Below are 6,177 nucleotides of genomic sequence, written 5' to 3' on the forward strand. Positions count from 1 at the left end.
GATGATTTCCCTTCTACGTGACTTTACCGAAAGAACCAAGAATATGAATCCTGCAGTCACGAAAGCTTTAAATCGAAATCAAATAAATGAAAAAGCAATGAATTAACTTGCATCTTTATTACAATTAATGATGGAAGAATGGCGGCTGCTACGCTATTCCAATGCAACGGGGCCTGACGCTCCACGCGGGGTGAGAGGCTTCGTGATTCCTCCTCCGGAGCGGTGGTCCTGGGCCTCCCCTAGGTCGACTCAGCCTTAAATGGGTACCTGTTGGGGCTGTGTTTAACCTCGGTCTCGGAGACACAAAGGTGGCCGGCCGGTCGTGGCGCTGGCCACCCCCTCGTGTGCCGTGTCGGCCTTCATAGGTGCTACTCGCCAACAGCACATGCACCCGACAGGCTACACGGGGGGGGGGGGGGGGATCTTTATCTGGTTGTGTTTGCTGGCAAACAGCGCTTGGTACAGAAAAGTTTCAAACTTGACCTCACTTCGCGTTTAGCTGCCCACCACCAGGTATGGAATTAACCCAGCAGCTGTCCGCCCGCCCGTCCGTGTCTGCGTGTACCCGTCCGTGCGTGTGGCTCGTCCGTCCATCCGTCGGTGCGCGTGTGTGCGCGTGTGTGTGTGCGCGCGTGTGTATGCGTGTGTGTGTGCGCGTACCGCCTCCCCGCAGTGTGGAGTGGGCAAGCGGTGCGCTGTGGAGCGGCCTCTGAGCGAGCTGCACATGGACAGCAGCAGAGACAAGTCCGGTGAGCGCCGAGCGCGGGACGTTGACGTGGGCTGAGCTGAGCGTCTGTGTGCCCTGCGTTTTTCGATGTAAAGCTTTCGTGACTGCAGGGATTCATCTTCTTGGTTCTATCGGTAAAGTCACGTAGAAGGAAATAATAAAATAATACAAATAAAACATAATAAAATAATTCTCACGACGTTTCGGCCACAACGCAAGTATCCGTCCTCAGGTGAAGAAACAGACTCTGTCTTCTCAACAGACCTGGTCTTCACCTGAGGACTGCTACTTGCGTTGTGGCCGAACGTCGTGAGAATTATTTTATTATGTTTATTTTTATTATTTTATTATTTCCTTCTACGTGACTTTACCGAAAGAACCAAGAAGATGTGTGCCCTTCGTTGCTGTTTTGCACTCTCAATCGCCATGACGCCTCCCGTATGTTCGGCAGCCCCAAAGATTTTTCCTCACTGGCCCAGTTTGGTGTTTTTTGGATCCAGCTCACGATGGGCCAACTAGATCGCGCATCGTCACGTCACAACGGCGAGCTACGAGTGCCGCACAGTTTGTCACACAGACTATTGAACTCAACTTAAATGCCATTGGGACCGCATTTGCCAGTAGAAAAATATGATAATTGTTCTTTTTACCCATTTATGTGGCAACAAAACTTGTCAGATAAAGGTACAGTGCATACATTATCAGAGTTATGTTTTTTGTTTGCATTACGACTGCAGGTATTGTTGTCTATGCAACATGACTCCTTGTGAAAAAGGTGTCAGTTTTGTTGCCAGATAAAAGGGTAAAAAAAATATCATAAACTTAAATAACTGCCCGTATCCCGAATTTGGCCCGGTGTGTTTACGAATGGCCGGGCCGATGTTAGTCCCAGTCCACCATCACCGAAGACGCCGAATGTTTATTTGTTTATTGACGTAATCACCGTCGCCTTCTCAAGCCCTGGGGCTCTCGACCACCGAAAGCCGGGCCATGTAGGCCTCAGTTGTCGTGTGAGTTCTTCGATCCTTCGGACCGGAGACCACTTGAAGTGGTCTCAGAAGTGGCTCGTGATCATCTCGCCGCCACCACCACCGCACAGACAACCGGCGCGGCTCCACCTCGTCCGCGTTCCGCATCTCATCTTCCTTCCTCTCGTTCCGCAGACGACCTCGGCGGCGGCTCAGACGCGCGGACGTCCCCGGTCGGGCTCGCCGACCCCGTGACCTCCGCCCCGGGTCGTGACCCCGACCCGCGTTTCCACTGCGACCTGCGCTCGCGGGACGGCTCCGAGGTGTACCGCTACCCGAGCCCGCTGCACGCCGTCGCCATGCAGAGCTCCGCATTCCTGCACCGGCGAGGCGCCGGCGACGACCGCGACGCCGCCGCGTCGCCCGACGGAAAACCTCCTCCGATGAGCGATGGCGCCCGCCGCCACCGTCGCCACGACGACGCCGGCGCGGACGACGAGGTGACCGCGACCGTAGCGGCGCCACTCGGCGCCGACAAGGCGACCGCCTACATCGCCGCGCTGCTGCAGAGGCGCGAGAGGAAGGCGGAGGCTGCCCGCGCCAACCTGAGCGTGCGGTATGAGCCAGCAGTGCCCGTCCCGGCGGCCACGGCGTACGGTGTCGGCGGCGGGGCGGGCGGCGCGGTGGGCTCGGCGGTGGGCGGCGGCGGCGGTGCGCTGCCCGCGCTGGTGCGGCCCGCGTCCATCGCTCACTATGACACCTCGCGCCGCCACCACGACGACGATGACGACGACGGCCATGACGGCGGGTGACGATGCCGAGCGGCGGTGGAGAGCGTCTGGCCCCCACGTCCATCCTGGCGCCGGCGATCGTCGCGGGAAATCGCCAAACCTGCAGCAGCAGCAGCAGTCCACCAACGGGGAGCACGAGTTCCGGCGCCGCGCCCTGACCTCCGTCTCCACGGACCTGCGCCCGCAGCGCGGCGCCGGCCGGTGGAGCGCGGCGGCCGAGCCGACGGCCGGCGCCCTGGGCTGGCGGCCGGGCGAGCTGGGCGGGCCCCGGTACCAGCAGCGGGGAGGCGCGCATCTGCAAGCTCGGCCACGGCAGCTGGGCCGGCTCCCTGCACAAGTCGGCGGACCCTGCGGGGCGGCCACGGCGACGACGGCGACAGCGCCTCCTCCGACCAACGACGGCACCCGAGGAACGCAGCTCGGTCGTCGTCGCCAAGGGGCACCGGCTGCGCGAGGGCGTGGAGCTCGTGCGGCAGCGCTTCCGCTTGCCGGGGCGGCGCCGGGGCGCCGGCGGGGAAGGCGCCGGCTCCGAGCCGGACGTGTCGGGCGGTGGACGCCAACTAACGGAACGGGAGGAGGTTGCGGGCGGCTCGTCGGTGTTCGATTGCCGCCGGCGATTGGTGCCGCATCCGTCCGAGATCCGCGGCATCGGCGCCGGTGCCGCGGGGACCGGAGCCGATGGATATCGGCCGGTGGTGGCTGGTGGAGGTGCCGGTCGGTTCGTGTTGGTAAACGGTGAATTCCCAGGTCCTGTTCGGACACCACTCGCCACTGACGCTGTCCGTGACCAGGGATCTGACTCGGGTCAGATCCCTGGTCACAGTGCGCTGACTGCTGTGTGGGGGGGGTTCACAAAGCCATCGATATCTCACGCGCGTGATCCCGCGTGTGTTTCATGAGCCTTCACAATCGACGTTGAGCCATTGGTCCGTATCGTTTTTACCTGTTACAGCTCCTCCGGGAAAGTTCGATCATCAAAATAATAATCATCACCAGGTGTTCGTTTTAGCGGCGAGCCCTTTGTGTGTGTGTCGTTCAACGACTTTGTCTTGTGCGGTCTCTAGCTCTGGCCACACACGCAACAGGCAAACAACAACACACATATCTTGATGACTTTGCGAAAACCTTTGATCGCTTCTTTTTTGCCTTCTTATTATTGTGCTGAGATCCTCAAGTATAAGAACGGCGTCACAGTTATTGTGAATGGCTTTGCGTTTATCGAGTACGTGTTGGGACCAGTTCCGCCGTGATGTTATGACAAGCCGGATGTTACTGGAAGAGGTTTATGTTGTACAAGTTCCTAAGGGGATGATTGTTTTTACAACGTATCACTTGTTCGTAAATGGTCAAATTTGGGATGTTATGACAATTAACGACCCTTGTGAACGTCAATTCACTCCGACAGCTTCTACAAGACTCTGTCCCATTGCTATCTGCGTCAACGAATGGCCAGAAACAACTGAAACGATTAACGTACACGCGATATTTTGCAATCCTTTTTTGTTTTAAGTGGAAGGGGGGGGAAATAACCACGGATTTTTATTTGTTAAACTGCGAAGGCAGCTTTAAGGTGCGGAATATATCCAGATACCGTATTATTTTTGTTGTTGTTGTGATACTGTGATGGCAGTGGAACATATATCAAGTTCCACATGACAAGCCACTTTGTTGAGCTTTCATTTGTAGCCCGGTCGCTTCTGAAAATTAAGCTAATAGCCCAGTGGGCCTTACTTGGTAAGATACAACATTGTTTCTTTTACGGTATCGTTTTTTAAAGTGATTCGTTTACCGTTCCTGTGGTTTGCACTCCAATCGTGTTTTGATTTTGTTGTTGTTGTTGTAACTTCTGACGTGCCCCAGAGAGCTACCAAGAGAGAGCTTGACAGCTCGTAGAATCCCGCCAGTGTTTTATAAATATTACAATTCTGATAGCCAAGCACAATCCACCTTCAATCGGCAGCTCGATGTTCACCTGTGAGGCTCTCACCTGTCCGGGCTGTTGACGTACGAGAGACAGAGGTCGCAAACGGGTTTTGATTCCTTACCCGTACCCGTACCCGGCCGCACCAGGGTCGCAAATGGATACCCGCACCCGTACCACCGCTCCTCTCCAACGATGGAGACCGCTCTACACAGAAACCTGTTTCAAGTGTTCAGGCGTCATTGACGCTCGCCCGGTGGAGCGGTGGCGCCGCGGTTTCAGCGCATTTGCGTTCTGGACCCGGAGAGCCGAGTTCGACTTCCCGAACAGACACTGGAACATGAGCGGGACAGATGCGTGACATCTTGCACGCGCTGCGCCTCGCCCAGCCGCGGGCAACTGGCAATAGCCAGAGGGGCCTCGCTGCGTGGGCACGGAGAAGGAATGGAACGTTGAACGCGGCGCAGTTGTGGTCTGGGCCGAGCGCGAGACTCCGAAGCGATTTGGCAACAGCGCTCGCGTCGAGCCCAGGGTCTCTCGTGCTGGACGAGAGTTGTCGGCTTCAATGCTCGTGTGCGGAGACACCGAGGCGAGGGGTGTAAGTAGCCGACATTTGGTAAACATGGCACGGGAACAAATGGCACACGTGGACACCGGGACACAAACATTTCACGATGAAACAGGACTCTACTAACAGTTAAAAGTGGTGTGCTAACAGTTATAAGTACTGTACTGACGGTTGTATACAGATATGAATGAAAGAGATGATTCATCCCAAACCCCGAACCTGTTTCATTGTGCCTTCTTTCTCTCCAGAATTGATCACTCGTGCCATTTTTACTTCCTTTACCAGTTTTACCTGTGACATTTTTATCTGTTTTACTTGTGCCGAGGTGCCTTCTTCCAATAAATGTTTTGGAAAAAACCGTGAAATTCAATCAATGGCTGTCTATCTCTCACTCTTCGTGTATCTCTCTCCGTGTCTCTCTCTCCGTGTCTCAGTGTCTCTCTCTCCGTGTCTCTCTCTCTCCGTGTCTCTCTCTCTCTCCGTGTCTCTCTCTCCTTGTCTCTCTCTCTGCTCCGGCAGTACATATACTAAAATTGGAACGATACAGAGAAGATTAGCATGGCCCCTGCGCAAGGATGACACCCAAATTCGTGAAGCGTTCTCTCCGTGTCTCTCTCTCTCCACCTGTTTGGGTGCGGCCGCACGAACCTGTTGCTCCCGCTCCAACGTTGGTGTGGATGGAGGCCTGGGCTCACGTGATAGCCTGAGCCTAGGCTGAGAGAGCGCCCACGCGTTTATAGACGCTTTACCCCGCTTTTTTTTTCGTTTATTGAGTCGTCGTGTTCAACATCCTTCTCTTCCTTCACTGTGAGTTCTCCGTTTCTTTCACGTGGTGCTGGTTTTATTTGTTTTGTATGTTTTTTCTTCCATCCCTACGGCACCCTCTCCGTGTCTCTATCTGTGTGTCCCTCCCCCGTGTCCATCTCTCTGTGTCTCTCTCCCCCCTCCGTGTCTCTCTCTCTGCGCCCCCCCCCCCCGTGTCTCTCTGTGTGCTCTCTCTCTGTGTCTCTCTCCCTGGTCTCACTCACTCACTCGCAGCACTCTCTCTTTCTCTCGTGTGGGTTTCCTTTGTTCTTTTTTCTCTCTCTTTCTTTCTAGTGAGTTCCTCCTTGGTTTCATGGGTCTTGTGGGTTTAGGTGGGTCTTATTATTTTTGTGAGCATTTATTTATTTATTTTCCCCTCCAATTTATTTGGGGTAGTG

General features: G+C 55.4%; 1 non-coding gene across 1 annotated transcript; it reads left to right on the top strand.

Annotated features, from left to right (window-relative positions):
• Positions 1-5,480: 5,480 nt before the first annotated feature.
• Positions 5,481-5,585, top strand: LOC133361409 (U6 spliceosomal RNA). The gene has a single exon (XR_009757360.1). It is a non-coding gene; the product is annotated as a U6 spliceosomal RNA (small nuclear RNA).
• Positions 5,586-6,177: the final 592 nt, after the last annotated feature.

The sequence above is a fragment of the Lethenteron reissneri genome, unplaced genomic scaffold, assembly GCF_015708825.2.
Source record: "Lethenteron reissneri isolate LAM-NWPU_2019-01 unplaced genomic scaffold, ASM1570882v1 scaffold_1019, whole genome shotgun sequence".
In the NCBI taxonomy this organism is placed as follows: domain Eukaryota; kingdom Metazoa; phylum Chordata; class Hyperoartia; order Petromyzontiformes; family Petromyzontidae; genus Lethenteron; species Lethenteron reissneri.